At 53.7% G+C, this 23,814-nt stretch overlaps 1 protein-coding gene across 1 annotated transcript in view; it reads left to right on the forward strand.

Annotated features, from left to right (window-relative positions):
* The window catches only part of KCNK12 (potassium two pore domain channel subfamily K member 12), a 48,808-nt gene that overhangs the window by 1,574 nt on the left and 23,420 nt on the right, over positions 1 to 23,814 (forward strand). The window lies entirely within an intron of this gene.

Here is a 23,814-nt window from a genome sequence, read left to right on the forward strand (position 1 = left end):
CTTTGCACTTGGAATCTGACTGTCCTGTGCACTCCTGCTTGGAGCTGGTCACATCTCAAGCGGCTCCAAGGTGCTATTTCCTGTCGTTGGGTTTTTGGCTTGTTCTGTTTTCTTTGTTTTCAGTCTGCACCTCAGTAGCCCTGGCAGGGGGTAACAGTGGTGTCCAGGTCTACCAGGGCTCTTACTGCAAAGCCTGCCCTCCCTCCTCCGTCCACTGAGCTATTGAGCTGTCTCTCCAGCTCATCTCGTGGCAGGTTTGGACCAAGGACTGGATTCAGGGAACTAGGAAGTGAGGGATTCCATGAAGATGCTTTCTGTGGGCAGACTGTGGGCCGGTGTGGTGTCCAGCTCAGAGCCAGAGCATGGCCTCACTGATGGTGTATGCCTCTGCAGATGGCTTCTGAGAGACCCTGAGGAGGGTTATCCTCATGAGCAGCTATGAGGCTGTGAGCAGCCCGAACTCGCTCTCTGGATGCAAACCCGCTTCCTTTCCTTCAATGACTTTTCATGTGTCATGCATGATGTGATTATTTTAAATAGAAAAGATAAATATGGCCCCAGTCCAAGGCACACACAAATTGGATTAAAAATACCCTTTAAAGCTATATCGTGTTGTTATGGTGATTGAAGATATAAAATGACCCCCTCTGAAAATCCCCTTTTAAGAAGAGCTCTATCAAGTTGCTATAGCAACTATAGTTTTTTAAAGTGCTTGAAAGTACTAAGGATGCTCTGCCCCAGAGGATGACATCATGCAATCATGGCTCATTATTGGTTTATGCTCTTGTAAACACACCTTCTACCCAGAGATACACCTGTACACGTATTGGGAGACCCTGCGTTTTTTCCCCCTGGTTTGTTTGTCAGGGTTTTGTTTGTTTCTTTGTTTTGGGGTCACACCTGGTGATGCTCAGGAGTTATTCCTGGCTCTGCACTCAGGAATTACTCCTGGTGGTGCTCGGGAAACCTATGGGAATCCGAGAATTGAGCCCATGTTCTATCAAAAGACCCTTGCTTTTCTGTCTGAATGACCTGCACTGGCTTTGGCTTCCTGAAGGCACATGGGCTAAAGGAGAAGGTAGGAGCAGCACCCTCTTCCCCTGCAGGCTGTGGGTCTGGCTAAATGGGGTCTCATTCCAGAGCCCCCCGGCCTCTCAGAGGAACCACAAATGTCTTCCTTTATTTCCAGCCACAGTTTCTTAAGTGTCTCAAGTCCTTTGTGCCAAACCGGGTCAGCACGTTGGCAGGTTGGCAGATTGTTCCAAGCCCCAGCCTGTAATCAACTAGCAATACTGGCTGATCTTTAGTCAAGCAGAAAGGAACTGTGTTGTCATTTTTGGTTTGTGTTTTTGGATGCAGGCAAGCAGTGTAGGAGGAACTGCATAAAAAGTGTGGTTAGCTTACCAATGACCCAGCATATTGTTTCCAAAACCTGCCGTAGACAGATGCATTTTTGTGAGGAGAGCTTCGATGAGCCCAGAGACGGCTCAGCATTGAAGCCCTGTGCAGGGCTGCCCTCTGACAGGCATCTCCCCACCGTTGTGGCCTGGTACTTGGACTGCGTTGCTCACTTCTGGCAGAGATGTGGGGCTGAGGCCTGGAGCAGCTCGGTGGTCCTTTTCATTCTTTCTCACAGCATATTGGTAGGCGGTGGAAGTTGAGACCAACATCCTCCCATTTTTCTTTTGTTCACATATTTCTTTTCCTTAAATGCTCTGTGTCCTCAGAGACAATTATTAATGCTGGTGCTTTTATGGATTCGGCGAGCAGCTCAGGCGTCCAAAGCTTAGTTGCAAACAGGGAGTTGGGATTCTCTGCCTGCCACCTCATCCAGTGAAGAGGAAAATTACCATGTGGCCAATTTTCTATGATCAGTGGATGTCACCTCACTTGTGCCCATGCAGTTGTGTGGACATTTCTCTTTTCATTTGATTCACACTCAGTAAATGATTCACATAGTTCTTCATATAAAAAATCAATACCTTCTAAATATGCCTATAGTGTGTATATTAGGTCCAGTGCTAGAAAGGTTAAAAGAGTTTTAAGGGTTTATTCTACAGGAAAAGGGTCTAAGTGTAGCCCCGCATAGAAGGCTGGGTCACTGCAGTCCTGGGAAGCATGTCCTGGCTCCTCTCATCGACGATGAGTTCAAGACGGGGACATGGGCCCAAGATGTCACAGAGTATTCAGGAGCTTGTCTCAGTCACAGTATATTGTGTGTTCTGCTGTGTCCAGAATTTAAGTCAGGCAGTCAGTTTGGATTTGTTCTCCAAATCCCATGCATACAATTGGGGACCACATTCTGGCTGGAGATGGAATATTTAATAACAGGTATGTAGAAGTCTGTGTGACGGAATGAGTATGTGTATCTGAAACTAGGACAGGGCAGGTAAGTGGGGTAATGATCAGACCAATAGCTGATTAAGGCTAGAGAAAGCTTGGAAGTCAGACTATCTTAGAGGTCAGAGGGGTTGGACACCTCTGGCAGACCGTAGACAAGTGGGGCGCAAGAGTCAATGCCAAAGAGGCCAGAGATGGGACTTCTGGCAATTAGGAGATATTCTGGAATACCATGGTCCACAGAGAGAAAAGCCACTTACTTTTGCCTTTGTGAGTGTGTGTGTGTGTGTGTGTGTGTGTGTGTGTGTGTGTGTGTGTGTAGAAGAAGAATGATTGGAATGGTGGAATGGAGATACATGAAATAAAGTTCAGATACGGTTGTATGTACCAAAGGTTGAATGGAACATCACAGTGAGATGAAGTGTTTGACTTGGAAGGTGCCACTTCCGGAGCTGGAGAGTTTGCAATTGTACCAGCCCACACCTGTGTCTGCACAGCAAAGACCCGGGGGGGAAATTTGCCATGATTGTTCAGCAGTGGTTAAGGCTGTAAATCTGAAAGTCAATCTGAATAGCTCAGGTAAAGCAAAATTCCCTTGAGTGATTGAAATTGTTCATACTGACTGCTTACACTGAACTGAAATCCTAGGCAGGAAAATCCCCTCAACACTTGAGATGCAGTCGAAGTGAATTGTGTATTCATGTGAATGCACCCATTTTTTTCCTCATTCCTCCATGTAACTTTGAGGACAAGCAAAGCTCCTTCCAGACATGCATGCAGCCTGTGGCATGTGACGGTCTCCATTTCCTGTGAGGTCAAGAACATCAAAACCTACAAATGGTGACTTGTGAGGCAGGAGTGAGAATACAGAGAGCGAGCAGGGCACTTGCCTTGCACGCCGCCAACCTGGGTTCAATCCTTAGCATCCTGTATGGTGCCCCGAGCACCGCCAGGAACAGTCCCTGAGTGTTGAGCCAGGAGTAACCCCCAAGCGACACCAGGTGTGGCTCCATCAAAGATGGTGAGTTGTGTTCTTTTGGTTCTAAACAAGCGTTTTTGCAAGAGGTGCTAAAGTTCCGAGATAACAATGCAAAGAATATTAATCCATCATTTCATGTCCTGGAGGATGTTTTATCTGTTTCCTTTGAAAAGATTAAAAGGAAACTCTCCCCGGGGTTTTTAATTATGCAACTGCTGTCAGATTTACACATAGGGAAGAACATATTTAAAAGTCTTTCTCAAATGGCAGCTTGACATAAACAGAAATATTTTTGCTTCCTTTTATTAGGTTTTCTGGCAGCGTGTTTTAGTTATGAAGCTAAAACCATGCGACTGGAGATGGGGTGGTGTAGGTACGAGAGTCGTCACTTTTGGCACTGCATAATTTAACTTGCTACTTGCAGAATTAAGCACACTTAATTATTCACCCTCGAGATTAGTAACAAGTCCTAACTTCTTTCCTCTTTTTTTAACATGGGTTTTTAAATGTTTCTGCTTCAGAGGAAATTCAGACCAAAATGTCACTACCACATTTACATTTGGGTTTCTGCACACATGTATGTAATCCAGCTGGAGGTCGTTCTGCTACTGGGAGTGAAGTGTGTGATGAAGGAGAGGAGGAAAGAAGGCTGGGGGAGCGTCCTTCCTCGCTTGTTCCTCTCGTTGCCTCTCGTTTAATTGAAAGATGATGCTCGGGCAACTTTGAAGGACAGAGATATGCTTTTAGGGTCAAGGACACAGCCTAGGTGGTGGAATACATGCTGAACATATCCAGGACCTGGGTTCAGTCGCAGGAATGCGCAACTCCCATTCCTGCCCCACACCCCTGGGCTGAGCACCCGACCATCACTGCATTGCTGGGAATGGTGTGTGTGCGCATGTGTGCGTGAGAGAGAGACAGAGACAGAAACTCAGAGACAGAGACAGAGAAGAAAGATGGCGAGCAGGAGAAAGTACTCATTCACTTCTCCATCCTCAGCTCCCAGCACGGGCCCCTGCCCATACTAAAAGCTCAGTAACTATTTATCCAGTAAAACGTCACTCATGGAACAACTGGCCCTTCACAGCCCCTCATTTCCGCAGTTTCCCCTGCCGCTCTTTGTCCTGCCTCTTGCAGGGAAACTGCTGAGGTGTGCCAAACTGCTTCCCTTTGGCTGATGGTTCCCCCTGGCGCTCTGCCCAAGCTCCCCCTGCCCTCACACACCCATTTCAGTGGCTGCGTGATATTCCCGCAAGCAAATGCACCACCGGGAGCCAGGGGACCCGGGTCCTCCAAGTACCGCCCTTCTGCAAATGGCCTCTTGCTGCTGTCACACCTCCTGGAGATCAAGTCCCAGTAGCAAAATTGTGGAGTCAGTGGGCAGTGTCACCTTTGTGATCCTGCTGTTGGGTATCTTCTCAGCTGAGCCAACAACTCTGTAGTGCCTGACAGAAATGAGTGGATAATTGCTCCATGCAAACACCATAGATCCATTTAGCTTTTTCCAAAACTGCACTGAGTCCCCAGGCCGGAGCTTCCTTCTACACAGAGCTGTCCTCTCAACATCTCCTCAGTGTCTGGGCATCTTTTCTCATCCTTCCTCTGGGAGTTGAGGGTCACACCTGGCAGTGCTCTTGCTCCTCCCAGCGTGGTGTATGAGGGTGCTCTTGGCGGTGCTTAGGGACTGACTCCAGGCCTCCTGGGTACAGAGCATGTCTTCGAGCCTTGGAGGCTATTTCCTGGACCCCCAAGAGGAGAACACACCAATTAGTATAGCTGCTACTGACTGTTTTCCATAATGGACACTGGTGGGGTTCTGTTGGCAAAATTCTTGGGGAAAGTAGATGCGAAACGTGTGCTCCAGCCTTTTGAGCTGTTTTCTCGGTACTCTTCAGCCATCATTACTAAGGAGAGCCCCTTCCTTCGGGAAGTTTGGGGTGACAGTATGGGCAGGAATGAGGAACAGAGGAGACCAAAGACAAGGGTCTCTCCTTATCCATCCCCTGAGCTCCCAGGGATGGTCTGTTGCTACTTTGGGCCAGGCTAGCCAAGGGGGCACGTTTTTCCCCTTCGCCCCAGCTCTGCCCAAGGAACCTGGCCTGCTGTATTCTTGAATAATTCCACACAAAGCCAAGAGATAGATACCTGGCGTGTTCCAGCTTAACAGCCTTATATAAATCTTCCAATATGTTCCTGAGCATTTTAAACCATTTTGCCAACAAAACCCTACAAGCATACATCATAGAGAAGAGACAGTAGCAGCTATGCTAACCGGCGGGGGCTCCTCTGGACCCCCCAGAGGAGGGCGGCTTCTGTGCGGCTTCTGGGGAGCTCGGGGCCTGCTCCACACCCAGCCTGAAGGGGGTTCACTGGGGCTTGCTCCTCATTTCAGCTGAGGCCTGGGGAGAAGGAGAGGTGGCCACAGGTACAGAGTAAGTCAGGGGAGGCAATCACTGGGGGGTTGGAGCTCCCTGGAAAGCCCCCAGATAGATTCTGAGGCTGCTTATCTCAGATCTGAGAGGTCACATTCTCTGGAAGTGTCGTCTAAACCCCACTGACGTTGGTCTGAGTCTCTCTAACTCAATAATCTCCCCAAGAATGTGTGCATTCTCACATACAGCATGCACACAGTCTGTCTCTGTCTTTTTCTCTGTCTCTTTGTCTCTCTGTCTCTCTCTTTCTGTCTCTGTCTCTCTGTCTCTGTCTCTCTGTCTCTCTCTCTCTCTCTCTCTCTCTCTCTCTCTCTGTTTTGGGCCATTCCTAGCAGCACTCAGGAGTTTCTCCTGGCTCTGCACTCAGGAATTACTCCCGGTGGTGGTTGGGGAACCAAATGTGAACCCAGGGATCAAACCAGGGTTGGCCCCATGCAAGGCAGACGCCCTCCTTGCTGCACTATTGCTCTGGCCCACATGTGCCCTCTCTCAGACTCACTCACATGCACGTGCTCACACATGACCCGGTACGATGCCAGGCCTGCATGATAAGGAGGCAAGAGAGACATGGAGAGGCGGGGAGGGCGCCTGGGAGCCACAGAGTCAGTCCCCTGCTCCGAGGGATCTGGGGAGAGGTTCTGCCTGTGTGCTCGGAATGACAGCTTGGACCTGAGGATGAATTTTGGGGCTCAGTCTGCTGTCATCAGAGGGGGACCGCCAGGCTTGTGTGGTTGTCTCCCATTCAGAGGAGCCAAGGGGCCTGGGGAGATGGTGAAGCCCTTGCCTTGCATGTAGCTGACCCTGGTTCCATCCCCGGCACAGTCTAGAGTCCCCTGAGCCCTGCCAGGAGGGATCCCTGAGCACAGAGCCAGGAGTGAGTCCTGGGTACCGCCTGGTGTGTTACGGAAACTGAACTCGAATCAAAAGATGAAAGGATGAAGGAGACAGAGCAAAGGCCCTGTGTGGATCTGTCAGTGCCAACACTGCCATCGCCAGTTTGGGCTCCAGCCTCTCCTGGTTCTGCTGTTCCCCACGGGGACTTCCCTAGCACCCGGGACTGTGAGGCTGTGACCCCAGCCAGAGCAGGGGCAGGATTTTTCTCGAGGGCTGAGGTGAAGGATCTGGAGGCTCCACAGGGAAGAGACTTGCCCAGGCAGAGGGGGTGCAGGGAGGGCGTCGGGCTGGGTGGGGGGCAGCTGGAGTCCCCTGGGCTCACCTGATCCAGCTCCTGGCTCCTGCTGCCGCGCCCAGCAGTGGCCCTGCACTCTCAGCCCCGATGCTGCTGCCACCTCCCCTCCCAGCACAGGGCCACTGAGATCTCTTGACCCAACACTTGGCAGCCACCGAGGACTGGCTGCAACTGTCTGAGTCGCCAGCACCCTGGGTGGGGCACCCCAGCCCAGAGAGGCACCCCCACTTCCCTGGCCGGTGAGCAGTGATTCAAGGTTTCAGTTGCAGGATCCTTGCTCCATCTGCTGCCCCCAGTCCCGCTGACCCCGGTCCGAGTGGACAGACTCTGGTGGACCCTGGCGTGCTTGTGCTGGACTGCTGAGTCTGGCCATCCCCTGGTTGCTCACTTGGTGTCCACAGGCCTCTCAAGGAGCCCCCAGGTCACCTTGCTGGCTCCCAGATGAACCACAGCCGCAGAGAGCTGGGCAGGGACCAGCGCCCCCAGCCCCCACCCACTTGCCCCTGGCTGGCTCCCTGGGGGACACTCTGTGGCTCCTGTCCTCCAGGAAGAGGTGCCTGGGCTCACTCAGGAGCTCCTCTGGCCCTGATGCTCCCTTGGCCCCTCTCTGGGTGCTGGTCAGTATGGGCCATGCTGGCCACGTCCCGGTTCTGCCCTTCCCTGTTGAGAGTTCCTGGAACCTCTCCGGCCTCAGTTTCCTCCTCTGTGATGATGAGTCATGTGCATCTCTGTCCTGTGGGGATTTTTTGGGGGGGAGTCACACCCGGCAATGCTCAGGGGTTACTCCTGGCTCTGCACTCAGGAATTACTCCTGGTGGTGCTCAGGGGACCATGTGGGATGCCGGGAATCGCACCTGGGTTGGCCGCGTGCAAGGCAGACGTCCTGCCACCTGCGTTATTGCTCCAGCCCCTCTGGAGATTCTTTTTTTTTTCCTTTTTGGGTCACACCAGGCGATGCACAGGGGTTACTCCTGGCTTTGCACTCAGGAATCATTCCTGGTGGTGCTCAGGGAACCCTCTGGAATGCTGGGAATCGAACCTGGGTTCGGCTGCGTGCAAGACAACCCCCCTCCCCGCTGTGCTATCGCTCCAGCCCCTGTGGAGATTCCTTAAGGACTGCAGGAGCTCCTCTGCGTGGGGGTGCCTGGCAGCCCCCGGAATCACTGGTTTCCAGGTCAGGCTGGCCCTTTGCGAGCAGCAGCAGCCACCCTGGCCAGCGGGCTCCTGCGGGGGACGGGAGATCTGGTCCTGCCTCGCTGCAGAGGAGGAGCCTGAGGCACGGCTCATGCCCCACCTGGTGCAGCCCTGCCAGGGGCTAGTGCACCTCTGTTGGGGGCTGGGGCGGAGGAGGAGGTAGGAAGGGGCAAGGGGGGGTCTTCTCTGGCTGTGCTGTCTTCCTGCGTGGCCCGCAGAGGGCAGAGGGCACCCCAATCTGAGGCTCCCCGCCTTGCTCTCAACGAGAGCAGTGGGCAAGGAGCCCCCTGCAGCACGACCCGGCCAGCAGACAGGTCGGGGACCCGCAGCTCCGGACAAGGCCAGGCCTGGCGCCACACAGCGCCCCGGAACTGAGCCCCAGCAGGACACCCCAGCCCAGGCCTGAGCCCGCCCAGTCTCCTGCCGCCCCCTCCAGGCTGCGGTTTGCTTTCTCTCCACGTCCCACCTGGTGACGTGGGTCTTCAGGGTCCGGAACTAGACCTTCCGGCCCAGACAAGGGCACATTGTCGCTGGGCCTGTGTCCGGGCAGCCCGGCCAGCTAGCCCGTGGGGTAAAGCGCTGTGAGTGCCAGCGTGAGACCCTGCACGTAGTAGGTCGACACGGCTTCCCTTCCTTCTGACCCTGTGTCCGGCTGGCTCATGGGTGCTAGGTTAGAAATAGTCAGAGGCAGCTCGCAGCCCTGCAGGGCCCGTGTCTGAAGGACGGGAGGGGAGCAGAGGCTGCTCCTGCAAGCCAAGGGACAGAAAGCCTGACAGAGTAGCTGATTCATCCGCACACGTCGGGTGCATGGCACGAATACACGAGTGTGAGTAACTGAAAATCCTGGACTGCTGGAAATAACAGCAGTCAAACGGAGCAGTGAAATCTGGGTTCAGGGCAGGCGTGGGCGGGGGGGCTGCCCCACATTCTCATGCCTGGCAGGTGGGGACAGACTGGCATGACTGGGGCTTCCCTGGCTGGCAGTACTGCCACCGTGCCCCTCAGTCTGAGCCCCCTTGCAGTGGAACCAGCCAGATGCCTGTGTGCCCCCAGCCCCATAGTTACAGGAGGCGGGGGAGGAGCAAGGAGGCACTCACTGGCCCTGTCCCGCTGACCAGTAGCCAGTGCGGGTTCCCCACCCAAGCTTCTCCTGGCCACCAGGAGGCCCGGCTGGGGTCTTCCCCTCCTTCTTCCCCGCCAGCCCACGTGCCAGATGTTGGCGCACACACTTGACGGAAGTGTTGTCAGCAAGGAGATGCAGTTCCAGAGCCGGGGAGCCGCCCCACCCCACCACAACGCCTCCCAAAATACTCAGAGGCTTTTCTTGGCGTTGGGCGTCCCAGCTTTCTGGAAAGTTACAGTTGAGATCAACACCAACCCCAAGCACCGCCCCCCTGCGGGATTTCTCCCCGGGCCCATCCAAATGGCCACGATCTCAGTTCCCACTGCCAAGTGTCCCCAGGCGGGTGCGAGCTCTCATGCCAGGGCCAACCCGGGAGGGGGGGAGGGGAGCAGTGGGGAGGCAAGCCAGGAGGGCTGCCAGGTGGGGGCAGGGTGCGTCTGAGAGGCTGGCTTCTATGTTTTGAGGCTGGCTTCTATTTTTACATGAAAGGCGGGAAGGAGGCTACTGGCTGTGAGCCAGCTATGGGGCGAGCCCAGGCAGGGACGAGGAGGCTTTGGTCAGCTGAAGGGCGAGTGCAGCCCTGGACTTCCCTGCCCCGGACCCCCCGTCACTCCCATGCGCTGCTGCGGGTCAGGAATGGCTCGGACCTGGGCACCGCTGGGGCTGCAGCAGTGCCCGCCGGGTGCAGTGACGGGCCATCTGCAGAGGGTTCTGTCAGCAGCCCAGCTTAGAGGGACGCACTGCAGAAAGCTTATGCAGAGTCCAGCCTCCCAGTCCCTTAATGCTGGGCCACTGCCTCTTCCTCCGCCTACTGCTTGCTCCTCCTTCTTCCTCTTCCTCCTCCTCCTCCTCCTCCTCCTTCCTCTTCCTTCTTCCTCTTCCTCCTCCTCCTCTCCTGCTCTCCCTCTGCTTCTTCTCCTTCTCCGCCTGGGGAGGGAGTAGGAGGCATCCCAGTTCGTTGGCCTGCAGTTGCCGGCCACTCTGCTCCACCCACTGCCCTCCCCAGCCTTGTCTCCCACGCGTGTCCTGCCCCACGGCCCCACCCACAGCTGCACTTTCTCCCTGCCACCCCGTCCATGTGCGATCTGACCCCAAACATCCTGGCCGCTCCCACTCCCCTCCCCAGTTACTCCCAATCTAGGACGCCCCTAGCTGGGACCCACGGCTGCCTGCGTCCCCCGGTGGGACTTCCTTGCTGTTCTCACCCAACTCCAGTTCATCCTCTGCTGGTGCCTTAATTTTCTGACCCCTCGTTCCCCACTGGGCCCCCATCAGCCGCCCGCTGCCACCTGCTTCCCACCTGCCCAGGCAGAGACTGGTCTGTGTAAGCTGGTGACACAGGAACAAGCCAGGCCCTACTCAGACAGGTGGCTTCCTCACACACACCTTGCTCCCCCCCAGGCCCCTGAAGCCTCCCACATCCCTCCGTTGCTTCCACTTGAGTGAAGGAAGGGAATCTCCCCGGTAGGGCCCCTCTTAGCCCAGCACCCAGGGAGCTGCTCATGGCCGGCTGGAGGCTGCGTGTCTTCCCCAAGAGCCCGAGCGCAGACTCTGGCCTCCTCACCGCTTCGGTCCCCGTCACACCCACTCACCCGTTCTCCAAACATGCTCTGTCCTCTCTCTTCCTCCTGAATGGACACCTCCTTTCGGCCCCTCATCTCTCTCTTCCCAGCCCCCAAGCCCTCCCTCTGTCCACTCTGGGGAACCCTGCCAGGACCTCAGTTCTGAGAACCAGCCCAGCTTCCTGGCATCTCAGCCGTCCGCTCCCTCAGATGATGACTCTCCTTGCTAGGATCACGCTGTTCCCCTAGGCCTCTGGGAACCATGCCCTCTGCCACCCTCAGCCTCCCCATTGGGTCCCTCCCCCCGTCTCTGGGACTCTTAAAAAATTATGAAGAGCCCCATCTTCTGTCCCCAGACCTTTTTTTTCTTTGCTTTGCTTTGCTTTGCTTTGCTTTGCGGGGGGTGGGGGTCACACCCGACAATGCTCAGGGGTTACTCCTGACTCTGCACTCAGGAATCACCCCTGGCAGTGCTTAGAGGATCATATGGGATGCTGGGGATCGAACCTGGGTTGGTGGGTTGCGAGGAGACGCCCTCCCCACTGTGCTGTTGCTCCAACCCGTGTCCCCAGACCTTTCTCCCTCCTTTGTCCCAACAATCTCATTTCACTTGTAGGGTGGAAGCCCTTTTCTTCCTCTCTCCTTGGTTTGTCTCTGGGCTCTCCATATTACATGGTCAACAGTGAGGTTAATAGCAGCAAGGGCTAATTATGGGCACATATGGAGGCTTTTAGAGAACAGAATTAAAGTCCAGAAAAAGCTCTCGGGGAGGGCATAAATTGCTGTTTGGAGTTCAGATGAGGTTTTTGGGGGTGGGGAGCTGGAGACATAGTACAGCAGGTAGGGTGCTTGTCTTCCACATGGCCAACCCCAGTTCTATCCCCATCACCCCGTATGGTCCTCAGACCACCACCAGGAGTCATTCCTCACTGCAGAGCCAGGAGTAGCCCCTGAGTATCAGCAGTCTGGCCCCCAAATAAATCAAATTTCTTCTAATTAATTAATTTTGACTTGAAGCTACACCTGGTTGCACTCGGGACTTATTCCTGGCTCTGCGCTCAAGGGTCCTTCCAGGTTCAGGGGATAAAATGTGGTCCTGGGGATCAAACACAATTGGCAAGCACCTTCCCTGCAAGGCAGGCGCCTTATACACCATCCTCTCACTTTGACCCCATAAGATTTTTGTTGTTGTTGTTAAAGAATAACAGGACAACGTTATGACCGTGGGAAATGGTTTTCTGGGTACATTGTGGTAGGCTAAAAGGAAGGAAGAAATAGTGGTAGATGAAGGTGATGATGTGGTCCAGTCTCTGGGTTGGGGGCAGCAGGATGGGCCAGAGGAGGGGAATACCTTGAAAACAGGGTGGACAGGCTGACCCTTGGCTTGGGGACCCAGGGCTGCCACTGTCTCCTGTTGAGCCTAGCCAGCACTGCCTCAGCCCCCCGAATAGCCTCTCCAGGCTGCCTGCAAATAAGCAGGTAATGGCAAAGTCCGTTGTTTGGGCTGAACCCTTTAAACATCCAATCAACCCCTCCCAGCTGTCCCCTTTGCTTTCTGGGGAGTGTCTTGCAGTGCTGTGTCCTCAGGGTATGCCCTTGGTTAGTGTAGCCAAGCTCGTTCAAAAGGAAGGCCCATGGGTTTTGGTCTTCAGTAGCTCCTTGTGGTTCAGGATCTGTGAGGATTAGCACTTTATTTCTTTACTTATTGTTTGGGGGTCATGCCTGGTGGTGCTCGTGGCTTACTCCTGGCAGTTCTCGGGGGGACCCCACAGGATGCTGGGGATCAAACCCCAGTCAGCCATGGGCAAGGCAAGCACATTACCTGCTGTCCTGTCTCTCCAGCTCTCATCACTTTCGTTGACGCCTGCTGGTCTCCATGCTGTGAACAGAGCACCCTCTGGTACGTGCCACACGAGCAGCTCAATGCAGTTCCTTCTCAGGAGGGCAGCCTACTGGGCAGCCCCAGGTGTAACGAGCTGAGGATCTATAAATGTTTACTTGCTTGTGGACAACCCAGGATGATGGACAAGGAGTGAAGTGTGTAGAGGGGTGCCAGGATGAAGGGCTGGGGGTTCTGCAGCCTTTGGCAAAGGCATTTGAGGCATTTGGGAGGAAGATTGGCACTTCTCACCACCTCCACTAACCTTCAGTCTTCATCTGCCCATTGCTGACATCAAAGCTACAGACAAAGGGACCGACTGAGGCCCGCGGGGTCCACAGTGCCCCCTCGAAATGCGTGTAATGGTCTCAGAATGGGAGGGTGTTCGGGATGCAGCTGCGTGGAGGGGAGTGAAATCAGGCTGCGGGGAGGGCTTCGGCCCTTCCCAGTTTGGGGGAGAGATGCCCCAGGCTACGTGCTCACAGGTGGTCCAGGGCAGTGGGCTCTGTACCCTGCAGGCGATTCTCCGGGGCACCTCCCGCAGCCCTGCTGTACTCCTGCTTTAGTGCATTTCTGTTTCTCCCATGCTGTCTGTGGCCATGGGGCAGCCTGGCTGCAGACCTGGAACTGAGCGTTCGGATTCATTCTAGCCCAGGTTCTGACCCGGCCTCGCCTCTGTGCACTGAGCACTGAGGAAGGAGCAGCGGGACCCACTAGGCAGAGACCCCACTTCTCTGGGTTCTGAGATCGAAAGCCAGGGCCTGTGTGCCCTTCATGGTGCTTGGCTTTGCCAGCCCAGAATGGTGCCGTTCCAGGCCAGTACGTGACATTAGAGCGTCTCCAGCCGCGGTGAGCTGGGCACTAGGCATCAGCAGAGACCCGTAAAGATCGGAGACATGGATGCAGAGAGAGAGGGCAGGGAGGGGGGTTTACATCCTGCATGGGACGGTGAACAAGGAGGAAAAGACCTCACTGTGTAGAGCTGCAAACTCATTATCAAACCATGACAAGTGGTACAAAAAGAGAAAAAGCAAGGGCTGGATGGGGACAGAGTAGAGCAGGAAGGCACTGGCCTTGCCGGCAGCTGACCCAGGTTTGATCCCTGGCATCCCATATGGTTCCCTGAGCACCACCAGGAGTAGTTCTTGAGTGCAGAGCCAGGAATAACCCTTGAGCACAATTGATGTGGCCCCAAAACAACGACAAATAAAATTATCCAGAGGTATCTAGAGAAGTTTGAAGTCTGGGAGTCTTTTTAATTTTTTTTTTTTTAAATTTTTGGACCTGGCAATGCTCAGGGCTTTCTCCTGGCTCTGCACTCAGGGATCATCCTGGCAGACTCAGGAGATCATATGGGGTTCCTGGCTGTCCCCCACCCAATGATGTCACCCTCACTGGAACTGGACGTTAGGAATGTCCTGCCGCCAGCAGAAATACTGACCTAGAGACTCAGAACGCAAGGGAAAGAGAGCCAGAAGAGAGCTCCGAGGGATGGGGTGGGGTGCTCTGCGTACAGGGCCCTGGGTTCTCTCCCTCCCTAAGCACCACCAGGCGTGGTCCCTAACACAGTCTCAGGGATCTTAAAGATGATGAATGGCCAGGCTTGGAGGAAAACAGGAAGACAGAGAGGGCAAGAGAGAGGTCGCAGGCTTTGCTCGAATATCAGAAAATCAGCAGTGAGCAGTGAGGGTCCATTCACATTTTCTTTTCTTTTCTTTTCTTTTTTTTTTTTTTTTAGTTTTTGGGCCACACCTAGCAATGCTCAGAGGTCTCTCCCGACTCTGTGCTCAGGGACTCAGTAATTACTCCTGGTGGTGCTTGGGGGACCATATGGGATGCTGGGGATCAAACCTAGGTCAGTTTCGTACAAGGCAGATGCCTTCCCCACTATGCTATCTCTCCGGCTCCTCACTCACATTTTCTGACTTAAACTACAAACCCTGAGCAGGAGCTGAAGGGGCAGAGGGGAGGCTTAGAGACTCACCTTTCTCTCCCGGGCAGTGGGGGAGCAGCAGCCATGAACTGTATGGGTCCCCCAGACCCAAACTCTCCCGGGGTTCTTACAGCTGTCCGGTCTCCCCTCCTTTCTCCCTTGGACCCTCTGAGCTACATCCTCATTTACTCCTCCACCTGCTGTCCACCCTCCGCCTCTCCACATTCCTCATCCCCAGGAAACCTCCCTCTTCATTCTGCGCATTGTGACTGGTCTGTGCCTCCTGTCCCCTCCTCATAATTGCTAGTAGGGAGAACAGAGAAGTTCAAGTGGTGTGGGCTGAGAGATAGTCCAGTGGGCATCGCATGCCAGCACTACATATGGTCCCCCGAACTTGCCAAGAGTGGTCTCTCAGTGCAGAGCCCGGATTAAGCCCCACCAGGTATGGCCCAAAAGCCAAAGAGAAAAAGAAAAATGTAGGTGATGAGATGAGATGACAGTTGTGTTAATGAGGATTGGCATGTGGGGTGGTGCTGGGGATGGAATCCAGGGCTCATGCATGCAAGGCACATGCTCTACTCCAGAGCAACAGCCCTGGCACTGAGAGGAGCATCTTGAATGACAAGATACCCAACCTTTTATCTTTTATGTTTATTTATATGTGACAACACCACCGACGCCTCTTTTGTCACATGTTCCAAGGAACAGTTCTTTTCCAGTGTTGAAAATGGCATGATATGGTTGATACCTTCTTGTCTCAGTCAGACCAATGATGTCGTACTTGATTTTTCACGCTTGCAACCATCAGGTCCTCGATGGATGCATCCGATGCCAGCGTACGTGCATTGAAAGTACTGACAGTCATTTCTGTTCTTCATTTTGGCAGCCTAGTTCGGCCTTGAGATTTTATTAGCCTCTCCTTCCTCATCCTTCTTAACGCTGACGTAATGGTGACTCTTTAAGGGTCAGGGGAATGAGACCCATTGTATTTACTGTTTTTTGCATATTGAATATGCCACGGGTAGCTTGCTGGGCTCTGCCATGCGGGAGGGATACTCTCGGTAGCTTGCCAGGCTCTCCAAGAGGGATAGAAGCTTTTAGGGCAGCCTCTAATTGCCCTTGCAGGTGTTCCCATGCTTCAAACCATATTTGAACCCCGTCAAATATGGTGCGTTAATCTTGGAAGTTGGGTATTAAGTGTCTTATGATGTGTTGTGCAAACGGCCACGCGGCCTGCAAAGCGGCCTGGAGCATGGTGGTGATTTATATTTATTATGTATTGTTGCTGGGGATCAAACCTAGGGCCCCACACGTAAGATAGGCGCCTACCACGAGCCACATATCCAGCTAATAAATGTCCCATTCTTTTATAACTGCTAGAAACGTGTTTGCAGAAGATATTTACAGTTTTCACATTCATTCACTAATAGAACACATGTTCAAAACCTTCCAAATTAATCCAACACCAGTTTTAAATACATCGTTTCATCATAAACCCACTAATATATATTTAGAAACACATCTTTTGCATATTTGCAAATTTGAAAAAAAAAAAGCATCTACAGCACACAACACAGCTCAAAGAAAGCCTGGCAGGGCCCGAGCAGTAGTACAGTGGGTAAGGCGAAGGCACTTGCTTGGCATGCAGCTAGCCCGGGTTCAATCTCTGGCATCTCATATGGTCCTCCGATCTGTCAGGGTGAAACCTGAGTACAGAGCCAGGAGTAACCGATAAGCATTGCTAAAAAAAGAAAGAAAGAAGGAAGAATGGAAGGAAGGAAGGAAGGAAGGAAGGAAGGAAGGAAGGAAGGAGGGAGGGAGGGAGGGAGGGAGGGAGGGAGAGGAAAGCAAGCAAGAAAGAATGAAAGAAAGAAAGAAAGAAAGAAAGAAAGAAAGCAGATACCTCTCTCTCTCTCCCTCTCTCTCTCTCTCTCTCTCTCTCTCTCTCTCTCTCCTTTTGAGCATAATGGTTTGAAGTACAGGTACTAGAAAGTTACCATGTCTATCCCTTTACCTCCTTTCAGCACTCAGTTCCTGTCCAGAGTGATCATTTCCAACCATCGTTGGCATTGTCCCTTCTCTGTCCTAACTACACTCTCCATACTCCTTGGTGGCAAGCTTCCCACCATGGACCAGGCCTCCTGGCCATGGTTTCTATTGTTCCTGGATATGAATCTCATACTATTTTTTTATATTCCAAAAATGAATATAATCATTCTGTGTTTGTTCCTCTCCTTCTGACTCATTTCACTCAACACGATACTCTCCATGTCCATCCATCTATAAGCAAATTTCATGGCTTCATTTTCCTGACAGCTGCATAGTATTCCATTGTGTAGATGTACCATAGTTTCTTTATCCATTCGTCTGTTCCTGGGCACACTCAGGTTGTTTCCAGATTCTGGCTATGGTGAACAGTGCTGCAGTGAATTAGGAGTGCAGATGGTGTTTCTGCTGTGTGTTTTGGGGGCCCCCAGGGTATATTCCCAGGAGTGGTATTGCTGGGTCAAACGGGAGCTCAATTTCTAGTTTTTTGAGGAATGCTTGTTTTCCAGAAAGGCTGGGCCAGTGAGCATTTCCACCAGCAGTGAAGGAGAGTTCAGTTTTTCACCGAGTTTCTCCCCGCACCCACCCACAGGTGCCGGCTCTCTCTTGTCCCCCAGAACCAAGGTCCTTCACACGACTCCATCTCCCCTAGCCTGAGTGTAGCCAAGACCCTCCCCCTGCTCGCCACACTCAGCACAGCAGGACCCAGACTCTTGTCCTGATTCCTGGTCCGAGCACCTCCCCAGGCAGCCCTCCTCGGCCACCCCAGGCCCTCTGAGCAGTCCAAGGTCACTTCCTGATGCCATCGGTTGTTCCCAGCTTCCTGCTTTGCTTCCGCGGCTTCCTTTGCCTCCCACAGTGTCCCCCCCACCCCACTCCCTCCTTGCCGGCTTCTTGCATTTGCTGACTCCCCTCCCGGGCCTGTCTATTTGCTCCTGCCTGCGAGAAATAACGGCAACCTGAGTTGTCTTCGGTTCCTTAAAATACACGCTCGTTAGAACATTTGAAAGCCAGAGAAGCACAGGCAGGAAAGAAAAGCTCCCAACGCTCCCGCTGACACAGAGATCTGCCTTTGAGTCTTTTCCTGGGAACAACAGTTGGGAGGCTCCACCTTCGTCCAGTCGTCCATCACGGAGAAACCCGCTTTCCCAGGCCGCCCTGTTGACAGATGCGGAGTATTCCTGGCAAGGAAAGTCCCAGGGGGCCTCGTGTAGGACCCCCTCCCAGGGCGCCTGGTGCCGGCTCCGGGAGGGGTGACTGGGTTGTCTGGGGGGTGGAAAGAGGGTGGTTATGTTTGGTGCGTGGTAGGTGTTCGCTGCAGGGGGGCTATTTAGGAGGAGAGAAAATTACAGAGTGCTCAGACCTAGCCCACGGCTGCCAACAAAGGGCATTTTAAACAAATCCCCTGAAATTATAGCTTCTGCAGTCTAGGAGTAACTCAGAAGGCAAAGTCCCCGGGACTGATGTGTTTTTTAATAAGATTGCGGGGAACAGTGGTGCTCGCGATTCTGTAGAGGGAGGCCTGAGAGAGTAAGCCCCCCCCCCCCCACACACACTGTTACCAACAGTCCTGGGCAGCAAAGCCCACGGCGGGGAGACCCCAGGCAGGGATGCTGGGCTGTGAGGACCCACCCACACAGGAGTGCCAGACGGGGTGAGTCTTACTAACACCTGAGAGGCTGGAAATTGCCTTGGCCGAGGTGTCCCTGAGGTGCCCTCGTGGGATCAGGAGGGCGCAGAGGGGCAGCAGTGTGTGTGGTCCCGGGGCGGTGAGGCCTATCTTGTCTGTGCGCTGTCTTCTGAAAATGGGAGACTGTGGTCATATTTCTAGCTCATTGCCTGGCTTGTGACTGCCGTCAGGATAGGAAGGCGAATAGGCCCTGGGGGTCCAGCACCTCAGCAGTCCGGGGAGTTCTGCTTCCGGGAGGCATGATGGAGCCCCCCGCTGACCTCTGCCCTCCTCCCACTGGTGCAGAAGGTGTGTCAAAGCTGGCTGGGTTCCGCCTCTGTCCTGGCAGGAAGACAGGAAGGGTGAGGGTGAGAATGAGATTCGGGCCACAGCCAGTGGTATCCAGGCTCACTGGCCCTCCCGGCCAGTGCTCAGGAGTGACCACTGACTGTTGGTGATGCCCAGGGAGCAGATGGTGCACGGGGTTGAAGTCGGGTCGGCTGCAGCAAGGAAAGTACTTTGTCCGCTGTCCTCTCAGGCATGAGGCTGGCCTGGGATGTCTCCCATAGGCACCAGCAGGGGAGGGAAGAGCCCGTAACTTTCGGGGGACATACCCCTTGCCTCTCTGTCCCAGTGCTGTGTCATGGGGCCCAGGCAGCTGGTGAAGGCTAGCCAGGACAGAGACACCCGTCCAGATCCTGACACCAGCTCCGTGTCGGTCACCTCACACCAGTGTCCCAGGGTAGCCAGTGCCTGATCCTTATAGCTGCGTGCCAGGGCCTCCAGGCGACCAGGGGACACGCCATGCTCCTTGTTTCTAGCAGGTGCCGTAGGTCAAACAAAGCAGCGGTTCAGGGCCCTGCCTCAGCCCATTCCTTTTTGTTTGGTTGTTTTTTTGCGTTTCGTTTTGTTGTTTGGGGGCTACTCCCAGCTGTGCTCAGGGCTTACTCCTGGGTCTGTGCTGGAAGATCACTCAGGGGTGCTTGGGGAGCAAATGCAGTTCCTAGGGACTGAACCCAGCTCAGCTGTGTGCGGGGCTGGCCTTTAACCCCCTGTGCCTTCTCCCTTGCCCCCAGACTAATTTCCTAACCCAGACCCTGTCTCACTCTGCTTCTTGAGCAGCTACCGAATAGCAGGTCTCGGGTTCGATCCGAATCTAGACGGGGACTCCTGGGCTGTGCACACCCCAGACAGTGTCCCTAAGAACCCGAGCCTTGGAGGGAGAGTGAGGACAGCAAGAGGCCTCCCAGAACCCGAAGAAGTGCAGGATGCAAGACAAAGCCGGGGCCTGGGCCCAGCTGCAGGGGCCCCAGGCTGACGGGTGCACCTGCTTCCAGCTCGCCCGGAGGTTAATGCTTTGGGTAGAACAAATCCCTCGGTTACAGGATAAACCCAAATCCAGTCTGCAGCCAAGATCCTCGCTGCAGCACCCCTGCACAAAGCGAGGAGGCGAGGGGGCCCCGTGCTGGCCAGCAGGCTCATAGTCAGGACCTGATTTGGGTCCTGTACCCCACAGGGTCCGGCTGGTGAGGTCAGAGACTGAGAGCAAGGGGTCAGAGTATTGGTCTCCCTGGGGACCCAGACTTGGGGGTCCTTGTCCTCTCCCCAAGTCCTCACCTGATCCCCACCCAAGAAAGTGCCCGGCGGGGGGGCTTCTCATACTGGTCCCAATGGGCCTTAGTTACCCTCTGTCACAGTCCTTCCCTTTTGGAAGCTCCTCATCACATCTGGTCACATCCTAAGGAGCTGGAGCCTTGGGACTCCAGCCTTCAGTTTTGGGGACTTTTAGGGGGTCACTGGAGTCAACCCCGAGTCTCAGGAACAGGCCAGAGCTCCCTGTTAGTTTAGTTCTTCCTCACACATGCTGCTGGCGTGGCTGTCCCTGGGGGGACACTGAGGCTCACGCGAGGGGTGCTGGGCCGCCGAGGCATGTGCTCACCACTGAGCTGTCCCCTGGGCCTTGGTGGACATTTAGGATCCTGGAGGGGGTGAGCTCAGAAAAGCCTGCCCCCCCCCCCCGGCTGGCAGATCAATGCGAGGGACAAAGAATACGAAGCTACTTGGACCCCAAATGCCAAAGACCACACGGGTCACCCGGCAGAGCACAAGGGGAATCCAGGGATGTACCCGGCAAAGCTTGGGGGGCCATGTGGTATCAGGTTGGCCACGTGACTTAGGCCCTGTACCATCTCTCCGGCCCCTTACTGATTTGGAGGGGAGGTTTGGGGCCACACTTGATGGTGCTTGAGTGGGGGAGGTCATTGCCAGGAGTGTTCAGGGACTGTGCCATGCCATGATGGGACCCAGAACACACATGCAAGGCATGTGCCCCAACCCTTGGAGCTTTCTCAGGTCCTCTGGCTCATTATAAGAGCATTTTCAAAAAGAGGTTCCCTCTCCTCAGTGGGATTACTGAGATTTGGAGTGACTTGGACATCGCTGTTGCTTATTATCTGTGATGGAAAGACCGGTCCTTCATTCCAGAGAGGATCGGAGCCAATGTGAGTGATGGGAGCAGCTGAGCCTTGTCCCGGGGCCTGGCACGTGCCGTGCAGTGCTGGGGCTGGGGCTGGGGCCTGGCGGCTTACACAGGACAGGGCCTCAGCAGATCTTACCGTAGGAGGAGAGGAGGGGAGAAGGCAGGCGGGCGAGGGCCATGAGAGCATCACAGACAGTCCTGTAGTTATGCTCTCTCATGGGAGCTGGTGTTCTGAGTACCCCTCAGGAGTGACCGGGAGCTCAGGGGTCACTGGAAGGGGTTGGGGTCATGGGAAGGGAGCCAGTGGAGAATGCTTCTGGGAAACTGGCACATTAGATGCTAAAATCAGGAGAAATAAATTTTACAGGTCTTTAAATAAGGAACTTAGGAGCTGGAGCGATAGGACAGCGGGGAGGTGCTTGCCTTGCCCAGGGCCAACCTGGGTTCGATCCCCAGCATCCCGTATGGTCCCCCCACACCTACCAGGAGTGATTCCTGAGAGCAGAGCCCTCCCCGAGCACCTTGGCTGTGACCCCTTCCATAAAAACAAAGTAAGGAATTTAGGCGATTCGCCATCGGCAGTGGCATGGTCTTCAGATGATGCTTCTGTCACCCTCTTAAAGGAAGGCAGTTGTGGCAGCGAATCACCCGGAAGGCTCTGTGGAGAGGGAGGGTAACTCAGCCTCGGGGCTGCTGCTCTCTGAAGCTCTGTCTCAGCAAGAGGAGACACTGGGACTTGCGCTGGAGAGGGCTTACTGCTGCAGGACCCCAGAGTAGTCTGTGCCCTTCACTTCCCAGGCAGACACTAAGCCCCTGGCACCCCCATGGGCTGGAACCTAGTAAGCACTTCATGATGTTACTGGAGCAAGTGGCCAGGGCCCGACAGATGGTCCAGCGGGCAAGCACACGTCTTGCAGGAGGCTTGGATTCAATTCCTAGCACTGCTTAGCGGTTCCGGGCACTGCTGGGAGTGACCCCAAGCACAGAACCAGGACTAACCCCAAGCACTAGCACTTTGGCCCAAAAACAAACCCAGAGAAGGGGCAGCCATAACAGTAACCGTGATAGGGAGCGAGCACTCTGAACTGAGCACAACCCTCCAAATTCCTGTGTTGAGCCCTAACCTCCAAAGCCATGATACCAGGAAGTGGGAAATGTGGGGAATCGGCCATCAGGGCAGAGCCCTTGTAAATGGGATTTGACGCCTATGAAAGGGGACACAGAAAAACTCTTTGTGCCTTTCACTGCATCAGGACACACAAAGAAGTTTCTTTTCAAAAAAACAGGAACTGGAGGCCAGAAAAATAGTGCAGTGAGTAAGGCGCTTGCCCTGCACCCTATTGACCAGGGTTTGAGCCTCAGCACCACTCACAGTTCCCCAAGCCCTCCAAGTGATCCCTGAGCAGAGCCAGGAGTAAACCCTGAGCATGGCCTGTTGCTTTTCTGGCAAGTGTTGTCACTGTCCCACCCACAGTGACCAAGGGTCCCCTGGTGCGTTCAGGGCCGATCGCTATCCCCCCAGCTGGCAACGGCAATGAACAAATGAAGGAATGGGGCCCACCAGAGCTGGTCACTATTCAGTGGTCCTTTATTCAAGTCCCACGGCATTAGTTCTAGAGAAATCATGAAGGGTTAGGGGTAGTAATTACACATAGGTGTGGTTGAATATTATAATAAACAATTAACAGCCCTTCCTCCAGAGGAAGCTCTTCTAGGAGAGTTACTCAAGGACAAAATCTCACCTTAAGTGCTCATAATTCTAGATTCCTGCTAGGAGACCCGCCCAAGGGCAGAATTCCATCTAAGAATGTATTACTTTTCCCTTTCCTTAGCCAGTGCCTGTTTAAACAATCATCTTAAATTGACTTCTTTATACTATTTCTACTCATTTCGTATGGACACAGTAAGAGAAATATTAAGCTTAAAGGGTGGCTTTTCTCGCTGTATATTCCAGACCACAGTCCTCAGGCCAGGTTAGTCTTCCTAACCCCAGCAGGATCTTTATTCAGTTACTTCTTTTGGGGTCATCAGAGTTTGTCCCACGACCATGCTCTTAATTTATTATTCTTCTTATGACCTTTAGCCTGTCCCTTTTCAATGCCAGGTAGCTTACGACTTGCCCTGAGTCCATCCTTATCCCTCACCAGGACCCCCCTTTTGGGGTGTTAGGAACTAAGGGTAACTGAGGCTTAAGTCCAGTAAATATGGCAGATGACCCCGAGTGAATATTATTCAGAGTCAGTTAACTCCCAACTTACAAAAACAGCATTAACTGTCTTCCTGTGCCTACACTAAAAGGACATTGTTCTAAAGTAAACTATGCAAAGAACCTAAAGGAAAGAGAAAAAGCAGTATTTTACTTACCTATACGAAATCCAGAGCCTTCGGAAGATTTTGATTCTACAAGTTGATTTGGGGATAAGTGACTAACATAGGGGAAGAGGAGAACAAATGAGAGGTTAAAGATAGACGCAGAGAACTGGGAGTGCCTGATGGAATTGGGTGTGGCTTGGGAGCACTGTGGTGGGAGTAACTCAGTAAACCTGAGCTCCCTGTGGGGGAGAAAGGAAAGACAAACCAATATTATTTCTTCAAATGCTTAGAACTGTAGTCCAACTACAGCTGGGTATTCATGGCCCAAGAAGCAAAACAAAAACAGTCAGTGGGTCTTCACCAGACCATCTCCCCAGGGCACGTGGGCTTCTGGCTTGAGAACTGTGTGGAGTGTGTCTCTGTTGTGTATAAGCCACCAGATTGTGGACTGTGTCAGCAGCCGATGGATGAAGACAGGGAGTGAATGTATTCGAAGTAAGACCTGGGCTGGAGCCAGAGCACAGCAGGAAGGATGCTTACCTGGGTTCAGTCCCAGCATCCTCTATGGTCTCCAGAGCACTGACAGGATTGAACCTGATCCTTGAGCACAGAACTGGAGTAGGCTCTGGGCACCGCCAGGTGTGGCTCAAAAACAAAACAAAACCAAACAAAAGTA

The sequence above is a fragment of the Sorex fumeus genome, unplaced genomic scaffold (assembly GCF_029834395.1).
Source record: "Sorex fumeus unplaced genomic scaffold, SorFum_2.1 ptg000003l, whole genome shotgun sequence".
Lineage (NCBI taxonomy): Eukaryota > Metazoa > Chordata > Mammalia > Eulipotyphla > Soricidae > Sorex > Sorex fumeus.